This window comes from Alligator mississippiensis, chromosome 4 (assembly GCF_030867095.1).
Source record: "Alligator mississippiensis isolate rAllMis1 chromosome 4, rAllMis1, whole genome shotgun sequence".
Lineage (NCBI taxonomy): Eukaryota > Metazoa > Chordata > Crocodylia > Alligatoridae > Alligator > Alligator mississippiensis.
In genome coordinates this window covers 208,518,170-208,538,429 of record NC_081827.1, presented here as the reverse complement: position 1 = coordinate 208,538,429, position 20,260 = coordinate 208,518,170, and the positions used below count along the sequence as shown (strand labels likewise).

General features: G+C 43.2%; 1 long non-coding RNA gene across 3 annotated transcripts in view; it reads left to right on the top strand.

Annotated features, from left to right (window-relative positions):
* LOC109281400 (uncharacterized) overlaps positions 1-19,270 on the top strand; it is a 145,732-nt gene extending 126,462 nt beyond the window's left edge. For 2 of the 3 annotated variants that reach the window (XR_002088037.1, XR_009462088.1), the window contains exon 5: positions 18,795-19,270. This is a non-coding gene — a long non-coding RNA (uncharacterized LOC109281400). Of the gene's footprint in view, positions 1-9,570; positions 9,672-15,209; positions 15,282-18,794 lie in introns of all 3 variants that reach the window. The other variant, XR_009462087.1, reaches the window with a different exon arrangement.
* Positions 19,271-20,260: the final 990 nt, after the last annotated feature.

The following is a 20,260-nucleotide window of genomic DNA, read 5'->3' as shown; positions in this document are numbered from 1 at the left end:
GACCAGACAGTCACCTATGTGTCTGTAGTTCTGCTTTCTTGCATATGCTCAGAACTGTCCTAGCCTGACTAGGTAGGAGATCACCCTTCAGCCCTTCTCACATTTTTCAGAACGTTTGCAAGTGGCTTTGCTTAGGGGGAGTTTTCAGGCTCTGGATTTCAAGCAGGCAGAGGTGCGTGCCTTGTGGCCCTGATTCAAGCATCTAAGCTCTGAAGAAGTCCATTTCCTTTTGACTCTCTCACTAGATGGGCTCATGCTTTTGAGGCACCTAATTCTCTCCATGCATTATTCAGGAAATCTGGACACTTATACAGTTCCACTGTGGCAACCAGGCACCAAAAATTTTGGCCTTGCAGCAACTAACATATAAAGTCTCAATCCTTTATTGTATTTGGTTCTTACTCTCTCAATGCCACATGTTCCTCCAGTTGTTCCTTATGTTGTTCTTGAGTCTTCAAAAGACTCTCATAGATCACAGTTGTCTCTATTCTGTGCTCTCACAACACTTAAGCTAAATCTTCAGGGAAATATGGGTAGAGTTCAGAAGGGAGAGCATAAAGGAAGCTGAAATTCCTAAAGACAAGGGATCAAATAAGAAAAGAAAAAAATAAATAAAAAGGAATACATTGTCAGGAAAATGAATATAGGGAAAAAATGCAGGCATAGTATGGAACCAGAGCATCTACCTAGGGGAGGAGTATCCTGCTATCCTAAGGGGACTCTGCCAAAAGAGGTTAGGAACAAGTAAATTAATTTCAACTGTTTATATCTTGGCATACTCTGAGGAATAAATCATATCTCTTTTTATAATGTTTGTCAGTGCCAAGTGACTTCATTTTTTCTGCTTTAGAAGGAAAGTGGACAGAATATTATATTTTAACTAAATAAATATTTACTAGAGAAGATTTAAATAGAGCTCTACTGTTTCAATTTTTAAAACATACCCGTTGTTACTTCCTACCATGCAGGGACAGAGTTAAGGGTGGTTTTTGAATGTGCAGTTGATATTTGAGAAATATCATTTTAAGACAGTATGCGAACTGGAAGTACATTCCAATCATTGTTTTCCTTTACATTTTTCAGAGTTGTATATGCCTAGGTTTTTTAATTTGATTTTTAACCCTAAAATGTAGACATGCATACTTTCAAGTATTTCCATCAATTAAGAATAGTTTCTGTTACATCCTCAGTTCATCATGGCCTGTCAAAAATAATTGTCATATAATAATACCCCAACCCGGACATACTTACTCATAGAATCATAGCATTGAGAGGGCCCTTAATGGTTACTGAGTCCAATGTTCCCTCCCATCCCACACAAATGCAGGATCTGCTCTTCCTAAATTATGACAGAGAGATGCCTCTCCCACCCCTTTTTTGAATACCACCAATGAAGGGGATTTCACAAATCCAGGCAGTTTGTTCCAGTCTCCTATGATTCTTATTATCCCATGATGTTAAGTTTCTGGTCAGCAGAGGCATAACAACCAGGATCTGTGTTCTGGGCAGCAGCAAAGTTGGTGACAAGGGCCAAGCTACCTATGGTGGTTATGGTAGCTGGGCTGCCAGTGTCAATGGCTGCTGTTCATGCACCACCTGTAAGGGAGCATCTATCACTAGTGCCTTGGTCTCCCACCACTTCTTATGCTACTGCTATCAGATAGTTTCACTTCTTTTTAAAGAGTAAGGTCCTTGTCTTATTCAATTACACAAAAGAATATGAGGAAAGATTGTTTCCAGGCCTATCTGATAATTGCCATACTTCCCCATAATAGCAGAGCACATGAATCTCATGCAAAAAAGCAACCCCTGCTTTCCCAGTGGATGGGAAGCTAAGTGGATGGGAAGAAGACAGAAAGGGATGGAAGAAAGGCAAAGCCTATTAGTCAGTATTCCTTCCTGTTGCTGCTGGTGAGGTAAATGTAATGTGACACCTTTTTTTCGCTCCATCCTGGCTGAACCTCAGTTGAGCTCTGATACATTCAGTCCCATATTATGTTATAACATTATTTCATTAACCCTTTTAATTTTGGCAGTCTACATGGTGACAAGGTTTGGTTTTTTTCATTTGAGTTTAAATCTAAAATAAGAAAAAGGAAAAAAGACTTCCTAACAAGGACTGTCTGTTTATCAAAAAACTATATAGTAGTTTAGTGCAACATAGTGCTTGATACTATGGCATAGGAGTCCAGACCATCCTGGAAACTTCTTAAGGTAGGGCCTCTTTCAGTGTTGTAAAATCTCAGCACTGGGCAAGAAGTCAAAAACAACTTTCAAGTAATTTAAGATGCCCTAACGTCACAAAGAATGGCTTCTCTGAGCAAAATCCTTCCAAGAGGCTTTTGTGCAATAAAATAAGCTGAAATGTTGTCTGTGCGCATCTCTGATTTTCCCTTTTTACTTGTTGAACTTCACAGTCTGTCAGTTTCAAATTCTAATTTGCCACTATAACTGTTAATATCCCAAGAGACAGACTTTCCAGCAGTGTGATCATCTGTGTGTTATGAACCAACCACAAATTAAAGCCATTACGTGGTGCTTAATTTTATGTAACTTTCCTGAGCAGTGTGATCAAAAAGAATGTATTTTAAACAAGAGTTTTGTAAATAATAGGTGCCAAAATTAACTGCAGGCCATAATTAGCTTATTGACTCACCATTTAATTTTCTGCAATAATTTACTCAAAAGAAGTTTCATCATAAAATATGCAGGTCAGAAGCCAAAAGGCATTTTTGAAAGGCCAAAACTTGTCCTTGTATGTGTGCAAAGTGTCCATTTACTTCAGCTATTTCCTTATCTCCTTATCTTCCTTTCCTTATCTGTACAAGAAAAAAAAGGAAGAATTCAGACCTAGATCATGTCTTTAATGAGGGACTTTTTCTAAAGTTAGATTTGATTGCTAGTGGATGCATCTACACATGCATTCACTCTGCCCCAAATTTACTCTGGTATAAACTACTCTGGAGTAAGTGTTTTTGGACAGGCGTCTACACATGCAGAGATTAAAGAGCAGATTTGCACCCAGTTTCCTGCAGCCCTGCAATGGACCCCTGATGCCACTGGAGGGAGTTCCAGGCTCCAGGTGCAGCTGCCAACACCCAGCAGCCATCTTTAAAAGCCAGCCCCGTTCTCTGTTCTCTGGCCAGCCCCTTCCCTGCCCAGGAGCAGCATGCTTAGTGCAGAAACAGCATACAGCAGCTTTCTCTTTGTCCACTCTGCTTCCCCACATTATGGCTGCTCCAGCCTTTGCCCCTGGCAGTGACAACCAGTGCCTCGCACTCCTGCTGGCCATAGTATTGGCCCTGCTAGCCTAGCAGGCCTCCCCTGCCCAGGCCCCAAGATAGCCACACATCCATCATTGGGGGCCAGGGCTGATCACCTTCTCTAGCCCTCCCCACTCTAGTTCACCTGCACTGCTGCCCATGGACTCCACAGCCCACCTGCCCATCCCCAGCACCACTCTCACTGCACACACATCAGAAGAACAAGTCTTTATTTCCCAACAAACAAAGCCCCCTCCCTCCCCAACAAACAGAGCCCCTCCACCACCCACCAACAATAAAAAACCCTCTTTCCTGTGTAAACTATATACAATGTCATTTTTGTGGTGTCCCAGAGTGGGAAGCTATGGGGTACAGGTGCCTAGGGGTCAGAGTCTGGGGGCAGTCAGCCTCTGGCCATTCCCCCACAGGTGTGGATGCTGCAGTGAGTGCAGCAGGTGGGGAACTCACCCAGGGGTGATGGTAGCCACTGGTCCCCTGGTGCAGGTGGCTCCCCCTCTGCCAGGTGCTGTCCGTGGCCAGCAGGGCTGGCGTGTGGTCCTGGTCCTGTTGCTGGCAGCTCTGGCTCTGCACCCACATGGATCCAGGGCAAGTGGTGGGCCTGGGTCCAGATGGGGTGCCTGGGTAGTGGGGCACCCAGGGCAGGGGCTGGGCCAAAGGATCCTGGCAGTTACAGGTGCCTCAGAACCTCCTCCCAGGCCCAGGCATGGGCCTGCTGTGGGGCAGTGGGAAGCTGCTAGGGGGTGTGCACGGCCAGGGTCAGGGACTGGGCAGCAGCAGGCATGAACCAGATTGCTAGACCCAGAAAGGTGTCCAGCACCCAGCAGCTGGTGTCTTGTGGCCTGCACTGCCCAGCCCAGTCGGCTGTTTGGCTCCCGCAGCACCTGGAGCTGCTTGTGCTCCAGGGCTAGGAGCTTGACCTGGAATTCCCAGTCTGCCCAGTCCCTCCCCTCCTCACAGGCAACACTCTTCACCCACCACCTGTCCTGGTGGGCCATAACATCTTCCTGCCTGCCAGGCCCTTGCATTCTCCTGCTTCTCTGCAACCACCACCAGCCACTGGAGGAGGAGGGTGCAGTCCATCATGTGCCTGTGGCAAAGCCAGCGCATCTGCAGGGCCCCATTGCTGAGGGGTGGTGGCAACCTTGAGCTGGCATCCCCATGTCCAGATATAGGATCTGCAGAGCCATGAGACAGAAGCCTTTTTGTGAGAGTTGGCAACATTTCTGAGATAAGATGCTCTGTACCACGAGCCATGCACTACCCAACCTTAGATCAGGGATCAGCTGTGCATGGGTGCCCAAGGACCATGGTAAGTTGGCTGGGCAGGCCTGGGCCCAGGTGGCTGCTGGCTGAACCCTCTGTCCTCACACTCCCTTGGGGCTGGCGTTCCACTGGGTGCTGGACACAGGCAGCCTGCCTCCCCCAGGACAGGACAGGCTTCTGGCAGCAACTGCTGCTGCAGCTCCAGACCCACTGCCCCCTGCTCCTACAAGCCAACCTCTCTGCTGTACTGCTGTGCAGCCCATGGTGCCTGGTCTCATGGTCTCAGGGTGTGCAGGGCTCCCAGACAACTGGGATGAGGAGCTGGCTGCACCCCTGTCCTCCCCACTGAGGGCCTCTCTGGAGAGGTGCCCTGGTGCCAGCCCTGCACCACGCTGATGCTGCATCCTGGCTGTGCCCCTGATGTGCATACCCTGGGTAGTGCATGAGGAGATGTTTACTCAGGTCAAGGGGTACCCAACCCACTATGCTTTGCTGATGATGGTGGTCATGTTGCTCCAGGCACACCTGCACTCCTGGTTTGGGACTCTGAGCTTTGACAGTGCAGTGGGCAAGCCCGGGCTGCCCCACAACCTCCACCACCAGCTGAATGGCTACTTGTCACTGCACTACACATCCCTACCCCACACTGCTGAGGAGGACATCACTGCTAGCATTGACACAGTCCTAACTGCCTAGCTGTGAGGGAATGGGCTGCTCAATAAAGTTTTTCATTGTCTCCTGCCTCCCTAAGTGCTATGGGGGGAAGCCCAGAGCCAGGGGAGTGAAGGCAGCCTGGCGGAGGGAGGGGGAGGAGAAGAGGAAGGGGGAAAGAGGCAAGGGCTGGGGAAGGGAGGGCCCTCCCTGCAGTGCAGGGATTATCACATGGCATGGGCTGGCATGGTTGGAAGCTTGGTCTGGTTCTCCCAGTTGGTGATAACATGCAGCTGCACCCAGTGTCCTCAGTCTGTGGGGTGCACCATGCAGGTGCCTGACTGGGTGACTGGCGCTGCTGGTGGTTAGTGGCATCAAGCCAGGCCATGCCTCATTGCTGGCCTTGGGTCTGCACAGCTGGTGAGGCTGCTGCTGGCCAGGGCTCCCCAAGCTGCTGGTGGAAATTGTAGTGAGGGAGCTGGGTGGGATGGGGTGCTGCACGCCCAAGGGTCCTTCCTTCCGTGATGAGTCACCATAGGTGCCAGGCCAGGGTAGGGGCTCAGGCAGGTCACCCATGCTGTTATAAAATGCACAGCTGTGGCCTGGGTCCTAGAGCACCAGAATGCTGGTCAGTTGCCACATAAAGGGCATGGTCTTGTGGGTATGGCTGGATCAATGATGTTGTTGCTCACAGCAACCCACTGTGGCCGCAAGGCCTTGACCTTTATGTAGCACTGCTGCACCAAGTCATGCCCTCGCTCCCACACCTACCCTGACAGGGCCTCATAAATGTGGGCATTGGAGTGCCTGCCCCATTCAAACTGGTGCAGCACCTCCATCTCACTCCACAGCACCACAAGGTCACCAGTATCCTCCTGGCTCCAGTTGGGGCCCTTGGTGAAGGCATGGGCCTACAAATGCATGTGATCATGGCCCAGGGTGGGGAGGATGACACCATGCTGGCTCCCTAGGCCCCTGTTCTGGTGTTGCCAGCCCTCAGCAGCTGCCAGCAGTGCCCAGTACAGGGGTATGGCATGGGACTGGCAGCTGCATGGCAGAGGCAATGCCTCACAACACCTGCAGGCCTAAGGCAGGTTTTAGGAGGCATGCTGCAGGCAGGTGGTAATGACCTTGCTGCTCAGAAACTGCCTGCAGGTGGCCCTGGGGGGCTACAGGCCTGGCCAGCGGCTGCAGCACTCTGCAGCATCCTTTTATAGCCTGCAGATAGGGGCTGCCATAGAGGCACCCCAGCCCTGAGCCAGGACAGGCTGCTAGCCTGCAGCCCTGGGGCTGGCCTTAGGTCAGCCCCCTAGTGGCTGGGCAGACCCAAGAGCAAACTTGCTTCCAGGTCACTTCTACACATGCATTACTGTGCATTAACTAATCTCACTTAAGTTTGCTACTTGCAAGCAGCAAATTTAAGTGGGATTAAGAGTTTTCACTGTGCAGTAAGCATGCCCATGTGTAGGCATGTGCACTTACTGCGTAGTAAACTACAGTAATGCATCTCATGTAGATGCACCCAGTAAGTAACAAAGTAATACTCAGAAATAGGGTGTGTCACAAATAGAAATTACTTTGATGCCCTATATTTGACTTTGCAAAATATGTAAGTTCTGCATGAAGAATCTCTCTATCAGAGATATAATATCTAAAAGTGGTTGAATAATATTCACTGATCAATTTATTTGAATATTTTTCCCATATTGTTTGGTGAATAAAGTATAGCATATATTTTTTCCTTGTTCAGCCAATTCTAATAACATCCCTAGGAGGGACATTATGTGTTCGCTTCCTACTAACTTAATTAAACTGCTGTCACTATAATATACAAGGAAAAGATGATAAGTAAAAGATAAAAGCTAAACAACAGGTATAAGAGACTGGATTTCTTGGGTGGCTGTGGACTTAGCAACAATATTGTAGAAGGGCTGCAAAGCAGCCTCATTCTTCCTTCTACTTTTTCATGTAGCAGCAGGAATAGCTCACCCTGGCTGATCCATTCTCTTCTTAGTTTGTCAACATAGCTTCCATTAGTATCCATAGAACTCTGAATGAAAATCAAAGATGAAGTAGGCTGCTGAGAATGGTACCACACTACCATGTGAAGTACAGTTCAAATATATGAGGAATACGCTTAACCCAAATACCCTGAGAACCCACAATTAAACTTCCAGTGTAGATACTAATTATTCATAAAAGGTACACATTCAGTTCCTGGAGATGACTTAATTAGCCAACTCTACCTCAGTTCTATCAATGTTATTCTCTTCTTTTGATATAGTAAATATAAATATTTGTAAGATATGATGCCATTTTCTGTCCCAGTGTCATTACATGGGTGCATCCTAACCTAGGGACAGACATTTAAAAAGCCTGAGCCTAAATTGATTCAATCTTTGCAGGTTAGTCTAACCTGGCTAGGCTGAACCAGTTTGTAACTAGACAGACATTCTCTCTGGACTAAGGACATTCAGGCACATGCCTGCAGTGCCTTAGGCTAGAAGCTAGGGGGTGCTAGAGCAGCCCTCCCTTCCCCCCCCTAGTGCTGAGCTGAGGGGAGGTGTGGTGAGGCCCTGGCAGGACATTTTGATTAGGAAGTTCTGCCTGCACCATCCCAGGCTTTTCCCTGCTGGCTGCTCAAGGGACAGGAGTATTGCCAGCTCCCAGACACCTGCTAGCACTCTGAGGCAAGGGAGGGTGTGCAGTGCTTTTCAATCTCCCTCCCTGCCTCTTTATACTGTCTGCAGAAAACTGACAGGCAAGCAAGCCAGCAGGGGACTGATAATAGTGTTTATCACCCCATCAGCAAAACAACAGCCTTTCTCCATTAGTTCAAACTCTTCTTAAACAGCTTACCAGCTGACCTGTTGATTAGCTTCAAAAAGCCCTAAGCAGTCACTGTTCTGTTTGCTTGTCCCAGTGAAATTAGACACACACACACACACACACACCCCTCTTGGCATTAGCTAGCAAAGCACATGCCTAGGGTCCTTGAGGCTGAGGTCCATGCTTGAGCAGTGAGGGGTGGAGGGGTAGGGCAGAGGGAAGCCAGGCAGACCCTGCTGTGCCTGTAGTCTCTGCTGGAGCTCCAATGAGGGAGCAGAGGGGAGGGGCCAACTCTGCTGTGGAGTAGAGAGCCCTGCAAAGCCCACAGTTCATGCTGGGGTGCTGGGAGAGTCTGGTTTATCTTAAACCAGCAAGGGGCCTGGGACAGATTTGGTTTGAGCCAAATCAGTTAAGTCTGATACTACATTCAACCAGGTACATCTCAAACCAGTTTCAGCCATTTTCAAACTGGTTTATGTGCACTGAACATCTGTTCTGTTACAGGTTTAAGCCAGTTTCTGATCACTTAAATGAGCTTATATGTAATGTCTGTCCCTAGCACTAGAGTTTGCTCCATAACTTATTTACAATATTCTTTAAGCATGCTCTCGTTTCTTCCATAACAGCATTGAACTCCTTCCTAAGGATCCCTTCACGATAACAAGCCCCTTATTTGATTGATAACAATAATTTTGAGGGTAACTAAGGTTAGCCTTTTTAACTTAAAAATAAAAGTTAACAAAAAAGCCAAACACCATGCTATCAAATACTACAAGTCTGATACGCAAAAGAGTTGAGGGCCGGATTTTCAAGTGCTTAACAAAAACAAAGAGGCCTGAATTTTCAAGAAAGTTCAGTTTCTGTATAAACACCTAAAAGTGTGCAGTTTTTCAAAAAGCACAATATCTATATCATCTTCCACTGGGATAGCTATAGCCAGATGTTCTAAATAGCTGAGATCTTAGGGGGTTGAGCACTCTTGAAAAGGCATGCATTGACATTAGCATCTAAACAAGTGAGCTGTTCTGAAAATCTTCTCCAACATTTCACTGCAGAGAGTTGCTTCTGAATGAGAGTAGGAATGGAGACTCAGGTCCCCCATTCATGTTCAGAGTAAGCTTTTCCTACTGCCTTTCACTTTTCTGATACAGTCTGGTACTGGAAAGGTGTCAGGAGATAGGATCATTTTGAGCCTGGAAAGTGCCATCCACAGTGCTCAATATTGATTTTCAAAGTCAATGGCTAATGAACAGAAATTATATGTCTAGCAAACTATTACCCTTTTTGAGGCAAATCAATCATACTTGCAAACTCAGAATGAAAGATCAAGTGGCACACATCCAAAAGCAAGCACAGAAAAACAAAAAATACTGGCCAGTCTAACTTTCTAACCATATGGTCTCTTCCAAGGTGTGGTGACCTGTCTTTAGTTCATATTTAAAGTCTGGGTCACCTTCACATCTACAGACTAAACAAAGGACTGTAGGCTGTGACAAAATCCTGTAATGACTGCATTTGTTAATATATGGTTTCACATCCATAGGTTTTATTCCCGAAAGGGAAATAGCCAATAAAGCCAAGGAGGAAGAAGGCTACACACACACCACCCAGTCCCCTCCCCGCCAGATCTTCAGTCACATTCTGGTTGGTTTTTTATGTTTCTTACCACTCTAGTTGTAAAAAGAACGTTGAAAAATGGCTGACCCAGCCTGTCCTGTAGTCCTCTAGCTGAGAAGAAGTAGTTCTTAAAAATCCAGTACTGGGGCTTGGGTAGAATAAGAGGAGTACGATCAGAGCATCTTTACACTCTGTTGATCTCTGCTGGAACATCCCTTTCAGAGTGATAGATAGACAATTATACTACCAGCCATAAGACAGATCTGAATTAAATGTAGGCCCCAGAATGGAGAACCACACAAATGACATAAAACTATTTGCCCGTCTGGTCTTTGGCTATCCCAGTTTCTTTTTAGTTGCAGTCCTTTTTAATCAGTATTTCTTGAAGAAAATCTGGGCAAAAACATATTTTAGATTAGATATTAGGAAGAATTCTCACTAGGAGGGTAGCAAAGCACTGGAACAGGTTACCCAGAGAGGTGGTGGAATCTCCATCCTTGGAGGTCTTTAAGACCTGGCTAGACAAAGCTTTGGCTGGGATGATCTAGTTGGGGATGGTCCGATTTTGAGCAGGGGGTTGGATTAGATGACTTCCTGAGGTCCCTTCCAACTCTAATTTTCTATTATTCTATGATTCTGTGATATTGCATTGTTCTCTGAAGGAGGAAATAATGAGTTCATAATTATCTTTTGCAAAAGAGCCTGGGCCCCTCCACAAAAAATGTTTATTCTCCAGTTTTGCCTTAAAAAAAAAATCAGCAGCAGCTTCTGTTTGCTGGAGTTATATGAAAGTAGTAAGAGTCCTTGAGATAGACCCTGTCCTGTAGGAAAGGAAATTTAAGCACTTTTACCTTGAATTAAATAGGATAGTGAAGAACCAGCATGATGAGTGGAATACTAGTGTAAAGTCTTTTTGCCTCTTTTCCACTTCCAGATATGCAGATAAATTTGAGCTAGCTACAGCTTTGTAGGCCCTAATTGGAAGAGTATTGTCATAGACCAGCCTTGGAATAACAGTGGCCAACAAAATAAACTTATCTCAAGTTTTCTTACAAATTCTGTTAAGATGCTCAGTAGGGGTGTGTGAAATGAGCCAGATTTGATTCTGATTCTGCCCAAATCAGGGACAATGATTCAATTCGTTGATTCAGACCACAGTCCCCAATTCAATTTAGCCAAATCTGAATCTGAAGATTCAATGCTGATTTGGCGAATCAGTGATTCAGCCACAGACATAGCTTTAAATGTTTTATCTACATACCTCAAGGTACCAGGAGTGGCTTGTGAATGCTGCGATGGTGGGGCAGGTGGGGCAGATGGGCTCCCCCCACCCCCCCTGGCATGCTCAGCGGCCAACTTGTAAGTGGACTGGAAGTACTTCCAATCTACTTCCAGGTCTGCTGCCGAGCACAGGGGGGGGGCCCTACACCCACCAGGCTCAGTGATTGGCCACAGTGGGATCCTGGGTGCCCCTCCAGACCCAGCAGGCACTAGTTGCCGAGATGGGGAAGCATGGGGGGGAAGGGGAGGGGCCTGCATGCTCCCCGGCAGGCCTGGAAGTGGACTGGAAGTGCTTCTGGTCCACTTCCAGTTCTTCTGCCGAGTGTGCTGGGCCCCGCCCCACGCTCCTGTGGGATGCTCCATCTGCCCCACCATCGCAGCATTCACAAGCTGCCTGGTACCTTGAGGTATGTAGAAAAAATATTTAAAGCTGTGTCTCTCCAAATCGTCGAATCTTTCCGAATCAGTTTGGAGGGTTCCAATTTAATTCAGAGTGAATCAGGAGACCCATTAATCTGTTTGGATTTGAAGATTCAGCCACCGAGTAGGGCTGAATCTCCGCCAAATTGAATCAGCGACTGAAGCTTCACACAGCCCTCATGGTCAGTATATTACTTTATAACCAGTTTGTCACGGGATGGGGTCCTCGAGGATGGCCGTCACCCCTAGAGCCCCTCGACCGTGCCAATTTGGCACCCTCTATTCTCACCTGCCACATCTTGATGGATTTATGATATAGGGAGGCTGCCTTCACGTCCCATTGGACATGGTCCTGATGAATTTCCTCAACCCCATGGGTTCCTGGACCCTTTGTGGGTCCCGTTCCAAAATAGATATCACAGGACACCCCAGCTTTATGGGTTATATGCATGGCTCCAATCACCCTTTTACCACACCCCAAGCCTTACAGATGGCACCGACGTTGTCCTGTCTAGGCCTTGCTGTAATTGGCTCCCTTGTCCTCACTGGCACCTGGGTTCTCGGTCGCCCTGTGGGAACTGCCCTCCTAGCCTCAGCCTTGGCGTTTATATATGAGCCAGGCCCTACCCCTTCTGGTCAGCTGACCATGTGCAGGTGCAGGCTAATTTGCCCTCTGGCTTGTTGCCCTGGTAACCTGCACTTGGGCTTCTGTCTTTCTCTTTGGGCTCTCCCCCCAGGCAGTTTCTGCTCTTCTAGGAGCAGAGCACCTTAGTGCCCTGCGACACAGTTCTTCATCACAACTGTCCTATGTTGTTGTGGATCCCTTTCCTCCCACTGAAGAAGATAAACCTTTTCTAAAATTAACTCAATTTTAACTTATTAGAAGACATCCTCACTGTCTCTGAGCATACCTACCAAGCAACCTAAAGTGCTTACTTTTCTTTATATTCTAGTAAACTGTAATAGTGATGAAATCTGATTGGCAAACATTGTTTTGCCAGGTATAAAGTTCTTTATTTAGGCTATATTGTTGAAGTGTCTGCCATGAACCCTGAAGCTGCTGGGATTTTAATTGACTCCTAGAAGTCCAATGAAAGTATAGCAGATAAAAAATGACAGAGTTGTTGCTGATGCAAGTAAAATTGTTACAGCAAAGCAGCTGGGGAGACCACTGTAGATGTTTACATTATACCAACATGCTTACATTGTTCCTGCCACGTTTCCAGCCAAAGCTCACCTGGTTTTGCTCAAGACCTGGAATGCAATGAATTGTATGCAGCACCTAATATTTATTCATGCCATTGTTGAGAACATCTTTGCAGTTCTTGCCAAGATCTGTCATTAAATGTGTTTGTTCAGCTGCATGGCAAAAACATAATACACAGTCATCATTTTTACTCAGTCACCTACTCAATATTTTTCTTCTCTGATTAAATTAACTCATAAATACTGAGCTTTTCATGCCAGAAATTCTTACTACCTCCATTCAACTGAACACCCATTTGTATGTTTTTATGTTGCTGGATAGTTAGTTCCTTTTCTAATAAGTTCAGAAACAATGAAGAAGGTGAATAATCTAATATGCCTGGGACCTTGGAAGCACAAATTTCAATTTTAAAAGATTATTTAGTCCCTCTTTTTATTAACTATATCACAATATTACATGCTAATGAGCGTTAAAAAATTGTAGTACAAATGAATGGAGAGGACACGTGTTAAAGGATATGTTCGCCTTCTGCTAAAAGTGGGACAGCATTTTAAAGCCAAGCCACTTTGACTCTTTGGGTATGTCCACACTGCAATTAAAGGTGTGATTGCAACACAGGTACACACACCCATGGTAGGGGCACCTATAGTCATTTTAATGTAGTAACTAGAATGAATAACAACAGCAGTGAAGAAACAGCTGCATTAGCTTCAGCCACCAGCTGCATTAGCACATGGGAGATTCTAACAGGGTAGCTGAGTTGCTAGTCATCACTGAAGTCCACAGCAGTGCATGTTCACTGCTATTACCTATCCTAGCTAATTAGAAATTAGTGCAGAGATGCCTACCCATGCTACAATCAAACCTTCAATTGCATTGTAAATATACCCTATAAGTAAAGAGAACAGCAATATGCTTTCATTGTATATAAAACCCCTTCTTAACAAAGCTGTGATATTATGCATAAAGCTATTTATTTATTACTGTAACAAAATCTAACAATACATCACTCTATTGAATCACCTGCTGCTTTTCTGCTGTAGTGTCTACCCTAGTCTGCAGCTCTATAAAATTTCTCACCTTAATACCACCCTAACACCTAAAATTTCTCAGGCTAACACCAGTGTAGCTCATCTACTTATACGGGGAAGAAGAGTGCTACTGTTAGGGCTTCAGGGGAACATTAGTGTTTTTAGCAACACACCACTTGACAGCTCAGAGCAGTTCAGTAAGAGGAGGTGCTTAAAAGGCCGATCACTTGTCTACATTCCTGTAATTGCTACAACTAGTAAAACTATGCTCTCACAATTAATGCTGTTCTAAATACCCACCCTCTTCAACACCAAAGTTACATAATATCTGTCACATTGTCAGCCCAGCTTGAATCAGACTTCCATGTCTATGATTGCAAGTTTTGGACTGCAAATATGTGAAGCTATACTTTGGATCACTTAGGCATCCAGCTTCCTAATCATGCCTCACAAATCTAAAACTTACACAGCTAAGAGTGATATCTTTTACCAAACCAACTGTATAGTTGGGCTAGCTGTTTGAAAAGCTTTTGGGCATCAGGTGTGCTTCCTCAGACCCAAAGCCCAGAAGCCTGTCCAACAGCTGTCCCAACTGTATAGCAGGTCTAATAAAAAAGATCACAAAAAAGTCTCAATGTTTCTTGGACCATCACAGCTACAACAACATTCCAACCCTACTATAACAAATAGCAAAATTATCTTCTGCACTTCACAGAGACAGCACAGAACTCATAGGCCCAGGAAATGGAGGAGCTAAAGTGGCTTTAAGCATTGCCTCTAAGCATTCCAGGCTGCTGCAGGAGCCCAAGTGACTGTCAAGTTGAGTTAAACAGAACAAGAAATGCTATAATATGCAGTGCCCTATCATCTATTAATGGGCTCCTTTGAAGTCTGAAACAATTGAGAATCCTCAAAATTAGAACAGATTATGGTGACCTTGTTCCATCTTGCCTGCCCCCCTAATCTTAAGTAATGCTTTCCCTGGTGGATCTGCATTAAAAGTATTAAAATCCTTTTATTCTACTCCAAATCCCTTACCTGTTGTTCCCTTGCTGTTCAGGAGAGGCAGCTGGAGTGAGTATCTCATCCAAAGTGGTGATATTCTAAGTGGATTAGTCTTTCAAAACTGGCTTTTTTGTTGGGGAGTATCAAATTTTCACTCATAGACATAAAAGTCATGTTCACACCTACCCCAATTAACTGGCAGCTATATCTCTAGCATAAATGTGGCTCACACACAAAGTGCAGCATCATACTTCATACATAGCAACAATAAGAGAGCAGTCTATGATAGAACAGCAGGCTATTAAACAAAATGCCAAATCACATAGATTCAGATACTTTTCACAATGGCCATTTAGTGCCAGTGGTGGTAATGACTTTTGTAGTGTTGCAGATCCTTACTGGGATCTGGACGAAGACCCCCAAATAGTCCTATAATAGGATCACTTTTAGGAGACCATTGACCTGGATTGGATTGGGGAACAGATTTACCTTTTGGCTCATTTTGGAACTTTATTTTAGTGGCTTGCCTTCTGAATCTCATCTTGACAGCAACCCAACAGACACAAGAATTGCCCGCTCTGGGACCTTTATCAAATAACCCTCTGAATAGAATATTTATAGTGTCTTCCAGGCCTGCAGTGATGTCTGCCATCTATCCTCAGTGAGGTGCTGAAAAGTAAAGCTTTCATAAAGGTTGTGTAATCCTTATTTGCTTTGGTTTTTCTTTTGTTTTTTAAGAAAAATAAAATGCACTTTAACTAGTAGGTTTCAGATTTTCTCAGGATAACCCAATGATGTTTTTGTGCTAATAATTCTAATAATGATCCTGTTTGCCCCTGGTAGTGGAAAGACTGGTGGATATATGTGGAACTTCTAAACTTGCCTTTGCAAACTATCTAAAGCATTTTGGAATGCATCAGACCAGAAATGAGAATAGCTTATTGCAAGTACCATATGGGCATTAAATCTGAACTTGTCAAAAAGAGAATGAATGAACCATTTTTACTTTCCTTGTGGCTAATTTTTTATTCTTCCAGAAGATGAATTATTTCTAACCGTGTTTTCTTTTTAACTACACAGTTTGAGCCAAAAAAAAGAGCCAGGTTGGTATAAAAACCTTGGCAGGTTTGTGGTCCTCTCTGATGATTACCTAATGCATTTGTGTCATCTGCTTTCCTTGCTGTGTGAAAACACACTGAGGAAATGTGTAAGTGCAGTGAATTGTTCCCAACTCTTTTATTCACCTTTCAGCATGCTAGTTCCTTCCCTTGGCATTGATATCATTATGCATTTGTCAAAGATAGACTGTCACTTTAGGGTTTCTATTATGTGCAAGATTTGGCAGCACATTTTGCCTTTGGGATTTGCTTATATCCTTTGTATGTTATTGTACTGCTTTGGCATTCAGTAAATTCAGTACACCCATTTCTTTGATGTTCATTCCAGCCCCTAAATGTGGAAACAATGACTGAAATTTTGGATCAAAGCATCCCTCCATAGATGGCAAGCAACACAGTTCTGTGATAATTTACATGAACAGAAAGCAATCCCATAGCTGAAATCTAGGCCAGTAAGCCTCTCTGAATGGTTCTAACATTTCTGTACTCAAAAACATTCAAGGATATTAAAAATGAGTTCCAAGACAAGAAAAAGACTAGCTTGAAAAACTACTTATTTGAATCCTCTGGTAACTTCATATTATAATGTAGAGAAAGCAGGTTTGTTTCTGTTTTGAACCAACTTCTGAGGGCCAACTACTTTTTGTGCCTGCTATAGCAGCATTTTAGGACTAGACCCTGGATTCTTTGCACATGAAGGAACACTACAGGTCACACATTTGTTCTACTGTCTCAGGAAACCCAAACCAATTCAATATTGTATCCTGAGAAGCAAATACCAGAGGCAATTACTTAAATGCAAATTATTTCTATGTTTTTAAAAATGAATTAAAAGGATGGGCTAAGAATTTTCCAGATTAATGGTCCCTTCAGTAACTGTAGCAAAAGTCAAACGGTTTTTTTAGCAAACCTGACTCACAATTCATTGTTCTCATAGCGGTTTCCTCTCTGTTGCACAATTAGACTATTTCTTCCTTACAGGATTTCCAATTTAAGATTACATAAAGATTTAAAATCAAAATCTGAATAAGAAGTTTGCTCTTCTTTGCTTCTAGAAATGTATAAGTGATAGGACAGTTACTCAGGGGCATCATGGTATTAAAGACACATATTGCCAGATTTATGCTTCCTGTCTTGCTAGGTGAATATAGCATTGTGGTACTGTTTGTTTATTCAGTAACTGCATACAGATAGGCAAGATTAACTGCCCCAAACTGTCATTTTCAAATTGTGGTCTTTAAGAGACAAGTTTTTTACTGCCAGATATATGCAACAGTGACATCCAGTGGCAGTTTGGATTACTCACATGTGCGTATTCCCCAGGAATGTGGTATGAATTACAATGTTAAATAAATAAACAAATGCTTTTTTTAAAGGTGGTAAATCCAAGTTCAAATTAAATGTTAACTGAAGTGTATAAATGCAAGAATATGACTAGCTATAAAATCCTGTATCTGTTTCTTTTTGTTTATCTGAACTTTATCAATAAGACTGCATTCTCCTCTGGGTTTGTGTGAATGTGTATGGGGGTGGGGCAAACAATCTCCCATATGGAAAGAAGAATCCAGATCTTGGTATATATAAAGCTTTCACAAAATGCTGACTTGCCTATTGCCACAGAAATAATCCAGGGCTCTCACCATCTGAAATTTGACCTCACAGCTAAACCTGGAGTCTCTGTGACTTATCTGGAGACTAATTGCAATTTAGGGCTTCTAATTTAGGACACAAATCCCACCCCTTCCTTATCTACCATGGCAATGAGGCCCCCTTCAAGTGACAACACCATCATTTTACACTAAATGTAGTGCTTTTGATAATATAATTTCAATGCCCTTATTATTATTTAGATACCTGTTCAGACCCAATAAATACACATATATTATTACACATACTCTATGGAAATAAGCTGCTGTTATTGAAATATATTAATAAAGTCCTAACTCAAGTTGTAAGAAAAGAATGCATCGTATAAAAATTTACTCAGTGTATGACATGCAGGAAGTGCAATTTTCAATTTAGTTATAAGAAAAAAAGTAATAAAAGACCCTAGTTAGTTAACTCTTACACAGTAGCCCTGTGAAACATGTAAAGGTGCTTCAAAGGTGGACCAGCTAAAGCAGAGAAAGCTTAAGTGACTTATCCAATGTTCCCAGCAAATAGTGACAGAGGCAAAAAAATAAGTTAACTAGTTCTGTCCCTTAGCTTTGTGTAAAAACTAGCAGCCCAAACTAGAGACAGTGAAGAGAGTGATAAAGGGGGGGGGGGGGTTTCCTTATTTTTCAGGACATGAAAAAGCTCTTCAATTTTAATATATACAAGGGAAAAAAATAATGGAGAATCTCTTAAGGAGCATTATGTCAGTTTAAATTTCTTTCCTTCCAGTTTGTCTTCTTCTGGAATGATTAGATCTCAGAGAAACAATCAAAACAGGCACTCATTCATTTTGGTGGGAAAAAATCAATCCAGAAACAAATATTCTGAGGTCATGTGCTCTGTGCAACCTAATGGGGAAAACCACAGAAAGTCTTGTTATTTATGCCTCAATTTTAGCCTGATGAAGGGTTTTTGAACCCGAAAGCTTGCTTAATAACTTTTCTCCAACTATATGGGTTGGTCTAATAAAAGATATCAAATTCACCCAAGGAATTTTGTCTGCCTCAATTCTAACAATACATTTATGCACATGCATAATTTTTAGTGAGTACTCCTGTCAAAGTGAATGGGAACCGCCACATGCTTAAGTCATACATATAGTCTTAATTACTTTATTGAATTGCAGCCTCAATAAAGAAGAATAATTTATTTTGGAGATACCAGAATTAGAAACTGTTCAGTAGTGTACTTTATGGGACAGTGCACCCCATGGGAGCACATTTGAGGCTTTGTATGAGCTGCTTAAAGAGTACATTCCTCCTATGTCTTGATAAATTAATCTCCTTTAACTCAATAGGAGCTGCATGTCTATAGGGAGAGGAGCACAGAGCTCCACATTCTAAACCTAATTCAGAATGAGCTACTGTTAACATTTTAAAGATCATTCTGAACAAGATACTAATATTATAATTCATTCTGGTTTGTTCCTCAGAGCATGGGGGAGGGAGGCTGCCATATCTCAGAAGAAGCCTTGAACATCCACCATTTCTTTCACTTGAGCCTCTCTTCACCCTGGCATGCACTGTGGCTTCCATCCCTTGAGCTGAGGAAGGCTGGATGGCATTCTCTTTGGAGCTCCTCCATGCGGCTCCTGATTCAGCCAGAGAGGTGCTTGTTGTTCAGTGATGTGATACTCCCTCCCCCAGGGGTTGAATCACATTGCCTCGTCAGCACTACCAACTCCTGCCACCCTGAGGAGCAAGAGACCACACTAGGAATCAATACTCAGATTTTCCTCAGAAATTTCCAAAATGCAGACATGTTCTTTTGACTTATGAAGATTTCTTCAGTATGACAAATAAGAAACCCACAGTGATCTGTATATGTTTTCTTATAATCTTCAAATAACCATGTATTTTATTGTATTGCCTAATCTAATAAACCATTATGTTTTGTATGGATATTTTACACTTACAGGCCATATTTTGATGGAAACAGACACAATAAACCTGTCTGACCAAATCCAGGCTTTAGACTACAGCAGAAAAAATTGTTTTACAAGCTTTCTATCATTTTTACATGGTCAATTGGCTGTTTTTTGTATTCCAGAACATATCAGAGCATCCATAGGAAAAATATAAATTCCATAAAATGGTGACAGGGTTTCTGATTTATTGACAGTTGCTGGTTTGAGTTTTCACAAAAATATTTAGCTCTAGGACAATGTATGAGGCGTATTCTTAAAGGTAAATAACTGCAGCCAATAAAAGTTCAGCCTATAAAGGATCCCATCTTCTAGGAGTTTTCTTCACTGAGAATTACTACCAGCATAATCATGGCTCCCTGCACACTAATATTTCCTCTGATACAGTATGATCAATGTTGTGGAAAAACATTTATTATATTTCTTCTAGCTACTTAAAGGCATTACTGAATTATGAGCATCGCAAAACGAATCCACTGTGCATTTTTTCTTTATGTGACGTTTTTACAATCTTCATTTTCTGCTTTGCAGCCACTGAGCTATCGTGATCACACTATGTACCCTCTTATGACTGCCACAGGGGCCAGGAACTCCTCTCTGCTTTATTGCAGTTGAAATGCACTTCATATGATAACATTCCTTTTCATTCTGTATTGGCCCCTTATTTAAAGGGAGAAATTATGAAAGAAATTAAATAATCAGGTATTTTTTAATAACAGTTCCTTATGTCCTGACTTAACATAAATGAGGGCGTCTAGGTTTGAAAAAGACAAGGAAATCCTATTTTTTAACTGATCTTAGGATATTAAAGATCCTGAAAGTGATGTCAATTTCTTTTCCTGTCAGTTTTGACATGTAACAGTACTCTGCTTATAATGGGAGAGTCCTTACTTCATGGAGAATTTGCCTGAGTATGGAAGAAATAAAAGCTAAGTAAGAAGCGATACCTCAATATCTAATTCTATTATGTTTAA